The following is a 20,520-nucleotide window of genomic DNA, read 5'->3' on the forward strand; positions in this document are numbered from 1 at the left end:
GAAAGAATCTTCAATTTCCAGTGTTTTTTGGTAGTGCAGGTTTAAAATTTTGTCTCTTTCTTCCTTTGATCTCAAAGTAATCAAACAGTCTCTTGCCTTGTTCTTTTTTTGTCTTATTCCAAGTCTAAATGCACTCACAATCTTAACTTTCTCATCCTCCAGGCCCTCTTGCCAAAATTCAGAAAATTCTTTTGTAAGAAAGTCCACCAAGTTATCCTGTTCACTTTCTGGTACAAATCTCAATCTTAAGTTCCATTCTTTCTTTTGTAGGTCTATCAGTTTCTTAACAACCGGTGGTATTTTCCCTTGTGTTGCAGTTGCAATTTCCTTTGCCTCCTCTGCAATCTTTCGGGTAGTAGCTGATTCTTCTAAAAGTTTCCCAATATTCTGAGCATTAGCATTAACTTGTGCTCCCAATTCTTTTATACTTGAAGTGTTCAAATCAAGTTTTGCTGAGATCTCAGCTACATTTTTATTTGTTTCTGCAACTTGTCTACTTGTATCAATCCCTTGTCTCGTAAGAAGTTCCAAAGATTCATTTATTTTTCCCAGTGCCTTTGTCAATGCGTCTTCTGATGACATAGTTTTTGATTTTATTTGCGAGGTCGCAGCTGCTCCTGTCACTGAGGCCCTTCTTTGTTGTGAAGTGTCAATCTTGTATTGTCTGCCAGATCTGAGGCTTTTCTCCTGAACCAGCTCTATCTTTCCTTTACCATCTGCCATGCCACTATCATGCCCAGCCAAGGTCGATCTCACGCCTAGAGGTTTGTTTTCAATAGGAAATTTCCAGTGGCTCAGCTTCTAGCAGCTTAGTTGTTTCAAAAAGTAACAAAGTCTCCTCTAGAGGGGGGAATTCCCAACTTAGTTTCACAGTTTTTAAAACAGATATATTCTTTCAAAATCCCCCCCAACTCTTCATAAAGGAAAAGAAGCCCCAGTTCCAGCTCTTTTCTAAACAGTTACAGATATGTAGCAGTCTGGAAGATAGTCCTCAAATACTGTATCTTTCAACAAAGTTCACAAAGTTATTAACAGTTGACAAGTCTTTTCCCCTTTCAAGGCAGACCTTCCCCAGGATGTAAAAACAGTGGATATATTTTCCTTCTCTCCTTTCATGCAGGTATTTAGTTCAATAAAAGTTCTCCCCCACCGCTCCTGCCCGCTAAATGGGGGGTTAAATCTTGCTTTTAGCAATGGATTTGCTCTTGTTCAAGTACGATCTCCAAAGGTTACAATTTAGCAGTCTCTTTGCTTTGTTATATCTACAGCGTGGAAAGGCAGACTTCCTTTTTGTACCTTTCCCGTGACGGTATTCCAAATTTATTCAAAATTTAAGTCCAATTTAAGCTTTTAATCCTACTCACGAGTAGTTGCTTTTAAATCCAATTTGCCGGAAGAAATCAGCGCTGTCCGATAATGGCGATGCGGCTTCGCTCCACGGACTGGGTTGCGACTCTCAGTACCGCGCTCCCCCCGCAACCGTTCCGAAGCCTTTAAAAAGGCTCCTTCACAGTTTGGAGAGAACACAACGGTACCCGCCGAGCCTCCTTGTTCACAGGCTTCACTGCCTGTGATTTCTGAGGGTCCCCGCTTCGCCGTAGTGGCAGGACCCGAACCCGTGGAGTAGACTTCCCTCGGAGCTCTGGGAGAAGTCCGCCATTAATCGCTGGTGCCGACCGGAAGTGTCTCCTCCCTCTTCAACCCTCTTCTGGACCTTGGAGACAGTGGAGCAGCAGAGGTGGAGGCAGGAGGAGAAGGTGTAGAAGCCCTTGACTATACACCATCCTGACTCCTCTCCCTTCTCCTGCACTTGTTCATCACTATCCAATCCTGTAGCTTTTCCTTCCTCTGACTCTTGTCTCCCAGCTGTTACATGTTCCCCACTTCACAGATTCCCTTATTCCAAGTCAGTCTCCAACCCCTCTTCTCTCAGTGCCCACTCATCAGAATCCAGCCAGCACTCCTTGGTGTCCAGCCAATCCTGGAGAGCTGCCTTCTCCACTAATTATTCTTTTGGAAACTGGGGTACTTTGTGTGTGCTCAGGATTCACTTCCCAAACTTCTCACCAATGTACCCAGCAAATTGCTGGTTCATGTTTGTTTGTTTGTTTGTTTGTTTGCTGTTGTTGATTTTAAAAAACCATGCACCATATTTCTACTGCAATAAAATGACATGACTATGAAATTGGTTAGAAAAGAATATTCAGTATATTTCACTTCACATCTTGATAAAATCCCACCTAGCCTGAAATTATATTAGTCTGAATCACGGACCTTTGATGTACAGAGCTGCAGAATAAGAAAAATTAACTAGTACGCATATATCAATAAGGCGAAACAGACAAGGAGGTAGAAGTCTTCCTGACCACTGCTGCATAGTTCTTTCTGAAATACAGCTCATGCAATGAAGTGTCAAGCAAGCCATCACTCTCTCTGATAAGTTTGTCATTTGATAAAAATGTTTTTCACTGCTGGCCGTGAACCACTCACTTTGAGGCCTGATTGCTCAACAGCTGCTGTGTTTCAAACCCAGAGTGTTTCAGTATTGATTTGCAGGTCTAGTTCTCACACAGGTGGCAAAGTTGTGACTTTTAGAATGTCACTGAGTACTAACATCATTCAATGCTCTTCCATAGACATAGACACCAAATCCCTAGCACTCAGAAACCTAGCAGTCCAAGGCAAAGGGTTCTAGTCTTGACATGCTAGTTTTTTTTATCTGCAATGGATTTATTTATTTCCAATGGAACAACATTCTGCTGTGTGAATCCGCATCTAAAGTCAAACATAGTATACACCAAGAACAGGTTTACCACCTCAATGAGAACTAGGTTTAAGATAAGCATGCTTTGGTGTCCCTCTCCCCCTTGTTACATTCCAGAGGTGAATTTGGCTCTACTACAGGGATTCAAAATGATTCAACATTCATAAATGTTAATCAGCATGAAGAAACCCAGGATGAGTTAGTTCGTTATCTTCAATAGGTTTTCTCTCCTTTTGGAAGTTGTTGAACCTAGATCTGACTAAGCTGATGGTTTCTGATTTCTGATTTAATTCTTCTACAGTCATACCTCATGTTACATCCGCTTCAGGTTGCGTGTTTTCATCTTGCATCTCAAGGCAACCCAGAAGTACTGGAATGGGTTACTTCCAGGTTTCATGGCTCACAAATGCGCAGAAGCGTCAAATTGAGCCATGCGCCTGTGCAGACACAGCACTTTGAGTTGCGGGCTTTTCACATTAAGGACGGGCCTCCAGAATGGATCCTGTCCATAACATGAGGTAGCACTGTATTGCTTAATATATTAAAAATATCTCTAAGTGTATAGAAAATGAAACAACTTAAACAAAGTATTACAAAAATACAGTTACATATAATAATGTTATATAAATACAAAGTTACCATATATAAAAATCAATATAAATTCATTTTCCTTCTGACACACCTCTTAGCCTCCAGGTTCTCACCCAGGGTCCAAACAAACTCCCAGCTTACCCATAAAAGTGTTATAACAAGAAAACTTCCTGGAAACCAAAGACATCACCCTAGTCTTTCACTCTTGCCTTGCTTTTTATGGGCAGGCCGAATGTGAATAGAGCTTCCTCAGGCTGCCCATAACCATGTCCAATTCAGCTGCATTCTCCACACCCAGTTTCAGGAACAGTATGTTTGTTGAGTTTCCCATGGGGGCCAAATCATGGGGGAAAGGTTCCCCTCCACACACAACTATGTTGTTATATTATATAAATTTATATAACTTCAAGTGAGGGATTCTATTATCTTTGTTCTGTCCTGCGCATGAGAGCTGTTATGTGGTGTAGTGGTGTAGTGTAGTTAAGTGTGGTGTAGTGATTAAGAGCGGTAGTCTCGTAATCTGGTGAACGGGGTTCGCGTCTCCGCTCCTCCACATGCAGCTGCTGGGTGACCTTGGGCCAGTCACACTTCTCTGAAGTCTCTCAGCCCCACTCACCTCACAGAGTGTTTGTTGTGGGGGAGGAAAGGAAAGGAGAATGTTAGCCGCTTTGAGACTCCTGAAGGGGAGTGAAAGGCGGGATATCAAATCCAAACTCTTCTTCTTCTTCTTATGTATATGCAAATTCCCTCTGTCCATATATGGTATTTTCTCTTTCACTTCCTGGCTGATGCTGTCTCCCATCCTGCCTTAAGGCGGAACTGAATCTCAAAGTTTCTTGAAGGTCTTATCAGTGGCGGAGGAAGGGGGGCAGTTCTCCGTGGTTGCCAGCTTGGGGGGATGACATCGCCATGGGCAGTTAGTTCCCTCTTGAGGCGCTGCCCCATTGGGACGCTCACATGTGCGATGTGCCACGCCCCCGCGTGCAATGTGCCACCCCCCATCCATTGTGCCACGCCCCCACCACCCTGGGTACCAAAGCCCCTTCCTCCACGACTGGGTCTTATCTCTCAATCCTTTGCTTTGATGTCTCCGAACAGCCAAATGCCTGCAAAAAATATATCTGTCTCCGCTGTGTTGCAGATCATTGCTATCAACCTAGGAAAGAGTGGGCTATTTCTGAACGTTCTGGAGATTTAATGCTCCTTTTCACTCCTTTTCAGCTCCTGATATCTCTGCAATATTCACAGCCCACATTCTTTTCATCCTTACAGCTGAGATTAATGACCAATTAGTCTTTATCTTAACACAAACAAATCTCAGTCTCTTTTTTTTCTTGTCCAGTATTTTAAGTGGAGGGGAAGGGAATAATTTTGAGCTTCCCCCTCCTTCTCCTTTCTTCATTTCAAAACATGCAGTCTATTATTTCTTATTAATCTCAGTATTACTCCAATTTCTTCTTTCTTCACTCATAAATACTTTTTTCTTGTATTCCAGAGAGAGTTGCCTAATCATAAATATAAAGAGAAGCTTAGAATAAACAAATGGTGGGCTCCCCTCTCCCCTGAATCTCTCGCACCAAATAAAATCTTATCTCAGTTCAAACCTTTAGATCTATGCAGCTGAATGTCCCACAGTATGTGGTTGCATTATCTTTTATCATGTGCCATTACTTTAAAGCCAATTTAAAAATACAATTAATAGGGTAACCTCTGCTTCCAGAAACGGAGTCAGGGGGTTGCAGCAGACAAAGTGCTTCTGCATCCCCTGCCTTTGCCAGCCCTCGCATTCCATGCATTCTCTTATTTTAGCTGTTAACTTTGCTGATCCTGCATAGTTCATCACTTTACTTATCCATTCTTTTTTGGTGGGAACTTCTTCATCTTTCTATTTTTGTGCATAAAGAATCCTAGCTGCTGTAGCCATATACTTAAACAACTTAACCATATTTTTAGGAACATCTGTCCCTATAATCCCTGGAAGAAAAGCTTCATTATTATTATTATTTTGTAAAACCACTTTAAACATATTTTTTTATCTCATCATACATCATTTCCCAAAACTCCCCCCCTTTCTTACAAGTCCACCACGTATGAAAGGAAGAAACATTTACTTGTTTACACTTTCAGCAGTTATTAGGAACCTTCTTATACCTTTTAGACAATTTATCAGATGTTAAATATCATCTATACATTATTTTCATATAGTTCTCTTTTAAAGCATGACAATCAGTGAATTTCATGTCCACTTTCCACAGCTTTTCCCATGTGTTCATTTCTATATTATATCCTAAATCTCTAGTCCATTGTATCATTGCCAATTTAACCATTTCATATTTCATCTCCCATTCTAGTATGTATTTTTTTTAAATCATTTTTTCCTATTCCTTCAAGCAGAATCATTTCAAAACTGGCTCTGCTTGCAAAGCAAGTCTTTGTACAGAGAGCAGCATGTCCATAGAGATAGGAAAACTTAAAAAGTGATACTCACACACACTTCCTGGCTCTGTTTGCAAAAACCTGTACATTTTGGCAAATTCAAAAAATCCACCCAGACTGATCACATCAGCTGAGGACATGATCACATCAAGGCCATGATCACATCAGCTGAGGACTTGTTTAGCAAGTGTTGTGGCTAGACTGTTGTTGGGACAGTTTGCCAGCAGTACATACCGGTAACTCCAGTGATTAAAGTTTTGCATTGATTGTCCATATGTTACAGGACCAAATCGGTCTGGTATCAATTTACAAGACCCTTAAAGAACTTCAGTTTATTTTAAGGAGTGCCCGATTCTTTTTATTCCCTCCTGAATACCAAGATCTTCTGCAGATTCTCTGCTAATGGTCTTCTGTGGCTCAGATGTATGGCTAGATCCACCACACATGCTGTATTGTGGCCATGGGTCTCAGGAACTCCCTCTTGGGTGAGATTAGACAGGCCCTCTCCTTGTTGAAATTCAGGCACTTGAAAAAGAGCTTTCTATTTCAGCAAGCATTTTTTGTAAGTTGTGCTATGCAATCCAAGCTGATGGATTGCCTTATTAATTTTTGTGGAAACTTCTTCATGACCATCTATAGTGAAAAGCAGTCAATTAATATTGGAAAATAAACAATCAAGCCCTGTTTCCTCCCTGATGGTTCCTACATATCCTTCAAGTCTTTGGAGAGGCTGTGCTCCATAGACTGTCCAAAGTAAATAAAGCTTTCCTGGAGGTTTATTGGATATCAAACCCAGGGAACTCAGACTTGCTCTACAAAATTGTGATAGAATCAGAGCATCAGGAAAGCCTGTTGCTGGATGAGGGCAAAGCCCCATCCAATTCCTGTTCTCACAGTGGTCAGATGCCTTTGTCTAATCATCTTTTAAAGCCATCCAAGTTAGTGGCCATTACTACATATTGGTTTGTTGTTGTTTTTTTGGTTTAAAAATCACTCTTGGTCACTTTATTTTAAATTTAAAGTACATCTTTTAGGTAGTTGCCACAGCAGCTGCTTGGCTCCTCTGCACAGACACTCTTGTAGCATGAGTCTTTGCAAGATGATCAGTGAACTTCTGATAAGGTGACTTGGTGAACACAGTCTCTTTCCACAGATCAGGGGTAAGGTAACTATAGGTCTTTGAGATGGCATCAAAGGTGGCCTTGGCAAAGTTGCCCAAGGTGGCAGTGCAGCCCCTCGCTGATGTGTAACAGTCGTCAATACCAGCCATCATCAGCAATTTCTTGGGAACTGGGGCAGACACAATTCCAGTACCACGTGGCGCAGGGATGAGACGCACAAGTACAGAGCCACACCGACCTGTTACCTTGCAAGGTACAGTGTGCGGCTTGCCGATCTTGTTCCCCCAGTAGCCTCTCCTCATGGGCACAATGGACAGCTTCGCAAGAATGATGGCCCCACGGATGGCGGTGGCAACTTCCTTGGAGCACTTGACCCCAAGAGCAACGTGACCGTTGTAGTCACCAATCGCCACAAAGGCCTTGAACCTGGTGCGCTGACCAGCCCGGGTTTGTTTCTGAACAGGCATGATCTTCAAAACCTCATCCTTCAAGGATGAGCCCAGGAAAAAGTCAATGATTTCAGACTCCTTGATTGGAAGGGAGAAAAGGTAAATCTCCTCCAGAGACTTGATTTTCATGTCCTTTACTAGGCGACCAAGTTTGGTGACTGGAATCCATTCTTTGTCTTCAGCTTTGCCCCGAGCTCCACGCCCTCGGCCACGTCCCCTGCCATGGCCTCTACCATGCCCTCGGCCTCCACTGCCAAAGCCTCCTCGGAAGCCTCCCCTGGCAGCAGCTCCTGCACCTGCAGCTGCTCCAGCTCCTCCTGCCCCTCCCGCAGCACCGGCATCGTCCGCCATTTGGTGTTCTCGACTAGAAGCATTACTACATATTGTTAAACAGCAATTGTTAGACAACTGAAAGTTAGAAACGCTTGCTGATCTAGTTCAGATGATCCAGATACATTGTCCCATTTCATCACATGCCCCCACCATCTGCCCCTGCCCCCTTGCTCTGGCGGGCTAAGAGCCCCGAGGTAGTTTTGACTCTATAGCAGGTGCCTCTGTTGCCTCTGAACTTTGATCACTGCTAGATGACCTTGGGGTAATTACAGTTATAAAGTTTTTTCACTGGTACTTATATCTTCCATCCCTAATATCCCAGGAGGTCATGCTATGTTTTGCTACGGTCCCCTAGCCATAAAGACCTCCCCACCCCCAATTCTCAATGGGATTTTTGTATGAGAGAAGGGTATTAGTAACTTCAGCCAGCCATCTGCACACATATCTTTGAAATGAACTCTGCTGGCATTTCCATCCATTTCCTTCCCAACTGTTTATTGACTAATTCAAAATTCATGCTTTAACCCCCCAAAATAAATAAATAAATAATGGTCTCTTTTTAGGAATGTAACAACTGTTGCTCCCATTCTAGTCAATTACCTCAAATAGACCCTCCTCAGCTTCTTTTGGTTATGAAATATACTGTAAATTGTTTCATGTGTGTGTTTTACAAAAAAGAAAAGGCCTTCTAGAGAAGAATTAGCAAGAGGTGCTAAAAAATTATATTCTCACCCAAGAACAGCACAGTATAATGGAATGCAAATAAGGCAGGTATTGTCCATATTTGCAAACTATCAATTTTAAAATTCTAGGACTGTCCTCTATTTCTCCATTATATGACAGAAGTTTCTAATTTTCATTACAATATAAATTAAAAGTGCTAACCTGCGTTCACAAGGAGTGGAATTTGTGAATTGCATCATGAATTAACTAAACACCACTTAGTAACTAAACACCACTTAGCTAAATTCAGAAATGGCTTGGCATTTCCAAGCTTCCTTGGAGAATTTATGTATTGTTGGGTTGTATTCAACTAAGTTTTACTCAGAGTATATCCACTGAAATTAATGGGGCTTCTCATATTCCACAGAGCCTAAGACTGATACTTTGGAGCCCACAGAACTCATGGCTGATGGTCTGTAGCCCACAGACTGAGCTGGGGCCATCACAAATGTCATTTCCCAAGCCTGAGTCACCTGAGGAATCAAATGTTTTCCATGATATCATGCCTATCTGCAGAGATTAAACCAAATGGAAGGCTACCGAACAGCAAAGAAGTGCTCATTTTCAGGCCACAGGGTTGGCCCTTTAAAAACAAATAGGCTTCAGGTCAAGTGGGTGAAGTTTGGGAAAGGTAGGCTTCAGGAAGAGATTCATACAACCTCACTTCTAACCCTCATCAGAGCAAGTTGTTTACTTGGAGTTATATTTGGTGCTGCAACCACCAGTATGCCTTGCTGTGATATGGGCTGGTCAGAAGAACGGCATTGTGTATATGTGGTGGAGAACCACTCGGAAACTTAACAACTTGCCACATATTCCAGGAACAAGATAGGGGTTTAGATAAGGATGGGGGACAGTAGTTACATGGAACACCTGCAATTATTTAAATATAAAAATGAGATACTTATTTGACCAAAATAGCGAAAATACTAGAGATAATACACCAGATGAAAAGCTGCTCGATTACTTTCTTTCTTTGTTTGGTGGTTGGTTGGCTTGTTTTATTTTCTGCTTTTGCTATTCTCTCCAACCCCGTGAGTACCAGGTGCAGTCATTTTTTTTTTCTCCCTGACCAGCAAGCAATGATGGGATAATCTCTTTATTTCAATTTCTTGACTCTAAATTACACTGAGAAGCCTAACGTTTGCCTTGAACACATGCAAAGCCAGAAGAAGCAATGAAACGGGGTCACTTGAATTCTTTTAAGGCATGGGACATTCAATTTTTGTGTGGATGTGCAGCCAAGTTTCCTGTATTTGGGGAAATTGCAGGGGTGAACACACCTGGAGCGGAATGGATGAGTTTCACCCTGAGAAAACCACCTCTGCTGTGAGACATGCATGCATCATCTAAAAAGAAAAATGCCCCCCTCCCTTGAGAATGATTGGTTTGTTCCTATGCAGATCTATGGCAGTGGAAAAGATGATTTCATTAATTGACTGGTTAACATTCACATGGTCAATCCACTTTCTTTGATCAAGGGTCAGTCATTGTCCTAATCAGTTTTGAATTGCTTTGTGCACCTGGAATTGTAAATGGGTAACAAGTCACTAACTGCAATCTGGACACATCTGTCCAAGGGAAGGGGAGAGGGAGAGACTGTGGGTGCCCCTGAAGGCATTTTTGCTATGGGAGTGAGGTGTAGGTTGATTGGCTCCAGGGGCGCTGAAAGGAGTTTCTTTGCCTGCAGGGACTGCTAGACCTTGCATTACAAGCACAGGAGAAGATGTTTTGCAAGAAGAAATCAGTATAAGCAGTGAGCAAATCCCTTGCACTATTTGTGCTGTTGGGTCACAGGCAGTTTTTATCATTGCTCCTAAAGTTTTCTATGCTGTTCTCAGTAATTGCAGGCCAACTGGGTTCTTTATGGTAAATATTTGTGTATCTCGGGCTTTAGTTGTTTCACAGTATAATGGTAAACTGCGTTATACTGAGTCAGATCATTAACCTGTCTAGTTCAGCATTGCTTATCTTGACTAGCTCCAGAATTTCATGTAGGGGACATTGCCAGACCTACCTGAAGATACCAGGGATTGACTTTGGGACCTTCTGCTTGTAAAGTAGATGTTCTAATACTGAGCTATGACTAGTTATTTCCTACTTATTGTTTCTTTGAATTATTAATCGACTAAGGATTATCTGCAAAGCAAACTACACATTTTATAATGCAGTATAGCTGTGGTTAGGATGACATTTTAATGCAAATCTATCAAATTTGCATTTCCTGAGCCAATATGCAATCTGACTTATAGTCATCCTTCCCAATTCACATTTCTCTGAATTTTGTAATGCAGTCTTCAGCCAAGAAATAATAATAATAATAATAATAATAATAATAAAAATTTGCAATCCTCCAAAGTGTGCATTGGGGGAAAGTATACATAAAAGTGAAAACATTAATGAAAATAACAAATAAATGTATGTGCTAGGCAAACATGCATATAAAAATGTGGATATTCAGAGAAATGCACACTTGAATGCTAACAAATTTTCATGGGGATATTTTTTTTAATGAAATGGAAGCTGACACGAAATTGTGCTGAAATGTACTTAAATGTACAAAATGAGAAGCTGAAATAGACTGAAACGGGCAGATTTGTCTATATTTGGGTCCTAAAGTAATCCAACCTGGTGTCTCATGCCTCTTTCTGCTGTGGTTGCTGCTACTGCATAAGGCAGGGATGAGGAACCTCAGGCCCTGGCACACAGTGCATGCCCCCAGACCTCTCTGACTCTCCCCAGACTAGTCTCCTTTTCAGTCACACCCCCTCTCTCCAGATCACACCCCTCACTGCCTCCACTTTGCATCCTCCTGGAGAATTTTTACCTGGCTGGAACGTGACTATGAACTCTGATCAAGCCTCTTGCTTCCTGCATGGAGGAGAGAAAGGTGTGTGTGAGAGAGAACTTGTCTACTGTAAAAAGGTAACATTGGCACTAATTGCTCCACTGACTTTTGCATCTGTCCCCATGCACCACAGATCTGTGCCCACCCCCTAGAAAAAATTGCAAGACTTCCTGGTTTATTGCAGAGAGGAATGGTGGTGCCCAGTGATTCGTCCTGCTAAAGACGAATGCTTTGGGGGTCAATGAGCAATGAGGGGAGGCTGCCAGGACTAGGCACCCCCCTTAAAAAACCCTGCAGAAGAGAAGGGCTTCGAAGGGGTCCAGCAGAATCCATTCTTTGCTCCTGCCGGGACCCAGCTCTCGTAACTGCTTCGGCAGCGAGCGAAGTGGGAGGAGGTCAGTTGAGGGGGATTCAAGGCTCCAGTGTGAGCTCACTGACTGAAGTCACAGGTTGCCTCCCAAAGGAATAAATCCCCATGCACTGCAGACCTGTGCCCACCCCCTAAAAAAAATGCAGCACTTCGTGTGGAAAAAGTTCTCCACCCCTTAAGCAAAGACACTAGCATTGACTTTCAAGACAAATATCCTGGGATCACGGAATACAAGGTCAGACTCCTCAGCGTTTTCCTTTCAGTCCATAGCTCATTCTTCAGTCGGGGCAAAGAAGACCTAAGCTGCACTCAGTGATCTGGACAAATAAGAAAAGCCAGAACAGAGCAGCTGCAGGCCTGCTACCAGTATCCCTACATGAATATCAGAGCAGCATGCAGCCCTGAGAAGTCAGGGAGAATGATACAGGATAGCCAGTCAGGCTTAGGAGACTTTGTTTAGCCAACCGCTTGATTAGAGGCAATCTGGCTTAATCCCCTTTTTGTTTGACTGTCCAGACACAAGCACCTTTGCTGCCTATGCAAACTAATTATCTCTGGCTAAAAGGAGAAGCCTGCAGTGCTCTTTCGCTCCCCTCCCCCACTCTTTCTCCCCTGCATCTGCCACTAATATAACTGGCAGGGGTCTCAAGCCTGGAGCCAGAACTCATCTTGCCCCCAGCCTGCCATCTGTTGTGGAAGGCAGCTGATGAATGCCAGGTGAACTATGTGATGCCACTGCCATCGCTGGCTGTGTTTCCCATAACTGGCAGAAATACTTTCTGGGTGCCTGGCATGAAATAAGCAAGTTGCAGGATCCAGATTTTTTTTATATAATGTAGTGTTTTGCTGCTTATTTAGTTTATTTATTGCAGAGCAAAAACCAGTGTGCTGGGGGTGGGGAAAACAGGTGTCCAGCCTTCTCTTATATACAAAGAGTGAGGAATCTTTTCACACTGCAGGCCACATTGCTTCATGGGCAGCCTTCTAGGGCAGTAGCGTAGGTAGCTGGGGGGGGGGGCGGTGGTCCGCACCGGGTGCCATGGTGTTCTGCAGGGGGGGGGGGGGTCTGCAGTGTTGCCTGCTGTACATTGGGGGTTTTGTTTCTGGGTGGCAGAGGAGCTTGCAGGTGTCGCAGGTTCCTCAGCTACAGGGGTTCAGAGCCAATTCCCATCCCCCATCTCTGAAACTGGTGGCTGCTCTAAAAAAAGCTAATCAATTTTGACTTCCTAAAAACTTTAATCTGCCCCAGGTACCGGCAGGTTGCTACACCACTGTTCTAGGGGCTGCATGCTTATGGTGGAACCATGGAAGCAAGTCCTACCTAGGTAAAGGTAAAGGGACCACTGACTGTTAAGTCCAGTCACGGGTGACTCTGGGGTTGCGGCGCTCATCTCGCTTTACTGGCTGAGGGCGCCAACATTTGTTTGCAGACAGCTTCTGGGTCATGTGGCCAGCATGACTAAGCTGCTTCTGGTGAACCAGAGCAGCACACGGAAACACTGTTTACCTTCCCGCTGGAGTGGTACCTATTTACCTACTTGCACTTTGACGTGCTTTCGAACTGCTAGGTGGGCAGGAGTTAGGACCGAACAACGGGAGCTCACCCCGTCGCGGGGATTCAAACCGCCGACCTTCTGATCAGCAAGCCCTAGGCTCTGTAGTTAAGACCACAGCACCAAATTCCAGCATGTAGAAGTCAGAGGTTTCTATACATCTAAATACCTCAACCCTCTACCTAGGCAAGCAGGAGGCATTATCACATTTCAAGGACACCTTATAAGCAGACTAAAGGCACAGAGGAGGGTCCAGAACAGGGGGTGAGTGGTGTGGCCTGGGGACAGTGGAATGGATTGGGGGTGCTATAGGAATTTGTCACCTGAATATCCCAAGACCCATTTATCCCCACCTTTCATGGACTGAAACCCCACTTCACTTCTTTTCACACAGCCCTGAGCAGGCTGCAAGGGAACCGTGTAACAAGGTCCGTCCACTGAAAAAGCAGAAAATCTCATACGCCTGCAGGGTCGCCACTGTCCCTGGTAATTTCGCACTATTGTCATCAGATAAAGAAGCAGCCCACCCATGTTGTGCAATAAAAGAAAGCTTTATTTCAAGATTGCATGCATTTCAGATTCTAAAATGGTCTCTCAAAGCCCCAAGAGGTTTCAAGGCTGTGTGCGTTTCTTAGCACTTAGTGAATATCTTATGGAAATTGTAACTTCTTTCTTTATGTAAACTGTGTTTCCTTGGGTGGGACTGGATTTGCTCTGTATCTATCCAATTGCATTCCAATTGTCAGCATGCTTATCTCCTGCAAGTGTAAAAAGCCTGAAGCCCTATTGTTAATTGCTGCCACCAGTTATTCTCTGTTCCGTGCACCTGGGATAGAAGTGTGGACAAGTTAACTCAATCATAAGGGCTGGACTTATCTCTTAACATGCCTATAGGGGGCAATTATTACAACCCACCCAGCCCCATAACCCATTAGCCCCAGGCAATCCATGACTTACCTTTCTTACCTGTACATGATGTAGGTCTGACACAAAGGGAGGGTGGGCATGGGAAATGTAACACTGCCACCAAGGGTACAAAACCTGTAACTTACGTTTGTTCAGGGTTCTCTTCTGCCTATCACAGAAATGGGAAGGGGGGGACCATGTTGCAACAGTACTTTAATAAAGATCCGGTCCACTGACCACTTTGCTTCACTATACCTTGGTCTTGAGCCCCTTTCCTTCTTAACCAGCAAAGGGCTCTTGGAGGTCTATATGAGTTTCTTTGAGTGCAGGGAGAGCTCATTTTTGGCTCAAACTCCCTCCAATTTAGCCTCATTCATCGAGGTGATAGACAGACTGGTGTGTGTGTGTGTGCGTGTGTGCAGTCAACTCCCTGGATTTGTTCCCCACTTCGCTGTATATACTGGCAATTCACACCTCACCACAAGAGGCAGTGGTAGATATTAGCAGTTCTCAACAGATCTTAAAAGGTTTGCTGCCACTCACACATGAAAACAAAGTTCATCACAGCCAATCACAAACAGCCACACCCTACGCCAACCCCAACCTCTCTCACCACCAAAGGAACACAAGCAAATAGTAAAGAGAACCTGCGCAAGCGACGCTGACACAGAACCCGACACATACATTAAGTAAAATAGAAACATCGCCACCCAACCCCACCCCTACTCACCATGGCCACCTCTTCCCCATTTTTCTTCCTAATGTAACCCTAATGTCTCAACAAATGAAATTGATCTGTAGAAAAGTAACTTGAAAAAGGACATTGCACATACTTTTGTAAACCAAGAAATCTTTAATAAAAAATGTTTAAAATTATAAATAAAAAATAAAAGGTTTGCTAGCATAGATTTCAGTTGTTTGCTATGTTCCCCACTCTAAGGTCCTTCCTCCAAATGACCACTTACTAACTCACTGTGGAACCTACTACAAGCTAGACCTCCAGAAAGTTCTATAGCAATACAAGGACACTTTTGGAGACTCAGTCCCAGGAGCAGACCAGCTCTCCCTAGGTGATGATCAAGCAAAGCTGACCACAAGAAGAACTGGCTTTCTAGTCCTGGCTATTGATCTTCCCCAGCTGCCTTTTGTTTGGGAGTCCTGGAAGATTACATAAATCTGTTCTAGGATTGTTTGCTTGCTGATTGTCCTAGCAAACTCTCTGGCACTACAGCCTTTCCTCTGGTGATTATCTCCCCCTCCTTGAGATTTAAGCTTAGGCTGGCAAGCACTTGGCATGTGCTATTAACAAGGATAAGGCAGACTCAAAAGCACTTTGGCTCTGCCTCAGAGTGCTTGTTCCCAGGGGTCTTGGAATGCTGCTGGGCGCTCCCCTCTCCCTCTTTCAGAGCTTGCTGTCATTGTCTAGACAGTTGCCTTTACCAGTACAGCCCCCCCTCCTAGCCCCCCAGCAGAAGATGATCTTTACTTTCAGCAATTATGCATCTTTTAAAAGGTTTGATCTACTTTTCAGCAGTCTTTTCACAATGGCTGTCATTTCTAGCCAATATGTAAGAGATGAGCTTGGGGTGGTCTTGGAGTCTGGCCACAACTCTATTATATGAGGCTGATTGCAGCAACAAAACCTTTTGCCTGTTTATGGTAGTAGAGGTCATCTTGCCTGTTGTCCTGTAGGAGCTGCTAGACTTTTCTTTGGGGGAGGGGGGTTGTTACAGCCACCAGGACCCAAACTACCAACATTGTCCCAGTTGGGGGCTGGGATTCCATTTCCATTTCCTTGGCAGCCCCCTCACATGCTGGAGCCAGCCTGATTGCCCCCTCCAGAAAATGTTCCCGGTGGATGGTAGGCTGAGTGGGTCTGGCTGGGTTGGGGGGCATCATGCATGTGACATCACGCACACGTGACACAGCCCCCAATGTTGGGCACAACTCAATGCACCTGTCCCCAGTCCTGCACAACTGAATGCAAAAAGTTTAGAAACTGACCTAGATTGGGAATGGTAGAGCATCTGATCTGCATGCAGGTCATGGGTTCAGCTACTAGCATCTTCAGGTTCACAGGTTCAATCCCTGGTATCTAAGAAAGTCAGAAACTCTGAAGAGCTACTAAGTGGACCAATGTGAATTGACATAAGTCAGTTTCTTCAGATCCTATTCCACCTGCAATGTTCCCTGTGATTCCACACATCTCCAGGCCTGACAAATTGCATCTCAGCTGTAAAAGTAAAGATTGCACAAATCTTGCAAAACGTACTTACAGGTATAAGTGGTCTCACCAGTGAAATCCCACCTTCTGCTCCCAGAAAAAAAAATGTAGACAGGAGTTGAAAGGCACATAGTTAACACAGAATAATAATACAGAAAAGCCACATTTTCAAACAGAGCTTGGCACTTACCAGGATACTGACAGAGATGGTCAAATGTTAGTCTCTTTTGAAAATAGGGAAGTAATAGGTCCTGAAGACTTTGCTACAATTTGGCTAATGGACATTGGATTGTCCACATTGAAATTCTGTTCAGCTGGTGGCAAACTGCAAACAATTTCTGAAGAAAAATTGTTCCCAAGTTTGCTTCAGAAAAGTGTTAAATCTGCAGTGGTTGAAGGCTTTTCTTTCATTATTTTCTTCCATTCCTATTGTTGGCGTCACAGAATGAGTTATTTCAGTTAACTTAAAGTATGGTTTTAATTTAGGGGGAAAAGGAAAGGGAGAAATCCCCCTATCACTTAAATCTAAGTGAAATTGCTGTATTGAAGGGGAAATGGGTAAAATAATTTGTTGGGCCTTTTGTCAGTCCCAGAGAGAAACTACAGTAACAAAGTGACCTGATGGAAACAACAAAACAGCAACAACAACAACAAAGACAAAGACAAAAACAACAGGTGCTTGTCTAGCTGTGCTATTTTGCACCAACTCATGTTTTCTGAACTCTTTTCAAAAGGAGGTTCACAAATAAACTTAGCATTTTTTGTTCAAAGAATTCCCCCTCCATCTGCCAACTTGGGATAGACAAATCTCAGTTTCCATGAGGCTATCCTGCAGTCTTGGATAAAGTTCTGCTACAAGTAAAAACACAGTCAGCGACATTTGCTATTTGGGGAGATTATCCTGAAGAGGAAGTGGCTGGCTGGTGTTTTGTGTTTGCCAGAAATGGACAAATCTGTCAATTTCAGATTCTCCTTTTTTTCAGCCTTAAGTTCCCATTCGTGTATCAGTTTGGGATTTTCTTTTAACTCATGAAAAATTCTCAGGACTTTTGTGCACATATTTCCCTAATATACACATGTTTGTATTTGTATTTCCCTAATATACACATGTTTGTGTGTGCTTAAGCCACACATTTTTATGAGTGCTGGTGCCTTATAGCATGCATTTTTGCACATCATTTTTTGTTACATATGCACTGCACACAAACCCACAAAGAAGACTCAAGAGATCATAGCATTAGAGATAAACTGTTATATTTAACAACCCAATTCAACCAAATTATGAAAGATTGGGCAGGTGGAATATGGATGATTCTGCTAGGGGCACATCTCCCCAATCCCCTGGACATGTTTACAGCAGCTGTTGCCTGCTCCAAAGCAAAGGAGAGGAGGAAAAGAACTCCATCCTAAAGGAGCCTTGTGTGTGTGTGAACCTATCATGTGCACCACCAACCCACTGCTCTATGTTCACCAGAGTGCATATGGCAGGCCACAACCCCTCCCCCGCCCACCCCAAGAACATGCCTATGTTAAAAGGTGTGCTTAACCCAATGATTTGTTTATTTATTTCATAAAATTTATACACTGCTTGATTTTAAAAACAAAACAAAAAACCCACTCTCAAAGCACTTACTGTATCCTTAACGTTCTTAAAATCCAGTCATCTGTCACACTAAATGCCAATCAAGGAAAAGGCAACAGCCGTTAATGAACACCACTCCCAGTAAGCCAATTAGAATTGCAGGCAGTGTGCTGAAGAAAGGAGAGCCTAGGGTTCAAATAAGGACACTCGCCTCAGTTTTTATGCAGTCCCCCTGAACTGCGCTGTTAAGGCTGGTGGGGTTGGCACTGCAAGAGGAGGAGGAGGAGGAGATGTATAGATTGGGAGGCAGATCTGGCATAAATAGCAGCTGTGAAGGCTTCTGGGAAGTGGGAGTTCATTTATGTGGTTTGAGCAGTGCATTGCCCTCATTTTACGAAGTGGATCGAGAGACTGTGGGCTTGTCCACACATCCACTTCTCCTGTGCCTAGAAAGCATGGGCCAGGGCAGTTCTCCACTTTTCCTGTGCTTTCTAGGCACAGGTCCAAGCGTTTTTGCATTTGCCCCATAGCTTTCACCTGAAAAGCAAGCTCTTTATCACTGAATCGGAACCAACAGCAATCTACAGAAAACCCAATTGATGTTCTATTAATGGTTTCCCTGTGGGAAAGCGGCGGGGCAAATGCAGGCGTTGACGTGCCCTTTATTTCATTTATTCACATGGATTTTGATGTTTTGGGGTTTTCATTAGTATCTCTTATAATACAGTATCTGGGGAGTTATTTCGTTGTCCTTTTTTGAGGTTTTTAATCACTTCAAAAGGAGACTTTAATGCAATATTATGGAGACAAGCCAGCAACCCCTGTGCTAGGCAGATCACATTAAGAGCCCAGAACAGAACCTAATAACATTATGAGCTGCTGTACACATTGGTCCCCCTAGCTCAGTATTGTCTACATGGCTGGCGATGGCTTTCCAGGATTTCAGGCAGAGCAGTTTCACAGTTGCACCTGGAGATGCTCAGGGCTGAGCCTTGAACTTTTTCTGCGCAAGGCAGATGCTCCACTGCTGAAGTGCAGCTCTTTCTGGTCTGCTGATGAGAGCTAATGGTTAGGAGATAGTTCAGAGTCTGTCTCTGTGCTTGAACAAGATACTTATCAGAATTTCATTACAACCTCTTAGACATCATACTGCTGTACTGTAGTGATTCTGGAGCAAAGGAACTTCAGAGGGAGACCACAGCATGAAACTGCCGAATGGCAACTTAGGTAATTTATCACCTGAAGCCCACCACATGTTAAATAGCTTACCAATGTGATATTATGTGGATACACTCAGGATCTGGATTCACCAGTAGACATTGAATTAACAACACATTTATTAAAAGTTGTTCATGTAACAATAGGTTACAATTGGGGTTAGTGGTGATGAAATGTTTATCCCTACTCCTTCTGTGATTACTAGCTGAGTAAGAGTGTCATCCATGTAAACGGTTTTAACAGTGAATCCGTAATCGACTGTGGAGGCCAATTCTGGATACACACATCTTTCCACAGTGGGGACATAGGTTTCCAGGCAGGAGTTGATCACAGTAAGGGTTTGCCAAATGGACCTTCCTCTTAGCTCGCTTCTCCTTTTCCCTCTGAGTTCGTGCTTCTTCAAAGTCCATGTCACCTTTGGTAAACGCTGTTCTCCAATTGGAACACTCACAGGCCAGTGTTTCCCAGTTATCCGTGCTGACACTACATTTTAAAAGTTTGTCTTCAGAGCATCTTTAAGCCTCTTTTTTGTCCACCAACTTTCCATTCTTAAGTTGTGAATAGAGTAGTTGCTTTGAAAGACGATAATCAGGCATCCAAACACCAAGACCAGTCCAACAAAGTTGATGTTGAAGAACCATTGCTTCAACATTGGTGATTTTTGCTTCTTCCAGTACACTGGCATTTTTTGGAGACATCATTGATGGAATCTTTTGAGGAGTTGGAGATGGCATTTATAAGTGGTCCATGTTTCACAAGTATACAGTAAAGTTTGTAGTACAATAGCTTTGTAAATGGGGATTTTGGTTTCCCTGTGAACATCCTGGTTCTCAAACATTCTGTTCTTCAATTGGGAGAAAGGTGCGCTCCCAGAGCTCAAGATTTCGGCATTGATGTCAGCCCTTGTGAAAAAATAACTGCCCAGATAGGAAAAGTCAACATTCTCCAACATTACACCATTAAGTTGGATTTGTGGCACTGCAGAGGGGTTGTTTTGTGCTTGTTGGTGCATCATTTTGGTTTTTTGGATATCGAGCAATAGGTCAAGCTTTCCATAAGCTTCTGTTTGTAATAACAAGTTTGTGCACATATAGTCAAAAGTAAAATTTTAGAAGCAACCAGAATGGAATTTTACTTTTGTTTATCCCTACATCAGAAGGTTGGAGAGTCCAAGGAAATTGGACCATATGATAAAAATGACTAATATTGTAAGAGTGAGCGAAGGCAGGCAAGTTGGTAATTTATTCATTGAAAAATGAAGCAGTTTTGTTATGTATTGGTGTAATAAGACACAAGAAAATATTCATCCATATACATTATTGGAAACAATTTAGAGAACAGAAATTGCTATATCCTTTTTGTTTATGGTTTATTTTATTATTACCGCTGATGCTGCCAGCAT

The 20,520-nt window shown here is 43.1% G+C and overlaps 1 pseudogene across 1 annotated transcript; it reads right to left on the reverse strand.

Annotated features, from left to right (window-relative positions):
• Positions 1-6,804: 6,804 nt before the first annotated feature.
• On the reverse strand, positions 6,805-7,729 carry LOC307207391 (small ribosomal subunit protein uS5 pseudogene; annotated as a pseudogene). The gene has a single exon. The product of its transcript is annotated as a small ribosomal subunit protein uS5 pseudogene (transcript).
• Positions 7,730-20,520: the final 12,791 nt, after the last annotated feature.

This window comes from Podarcis cretensis (assembly GCF_951804945.1).
Source record: "Podarcis cretensis genome assembly, chromosome: Z".
Classification (NCBI taxonomy): domain Eukaryota; kingdom Metazoa; phylum Chordata; class Lepidosauria; order Squamata; family Lacertidae; genus Podarcis; species Podarcis cretensis.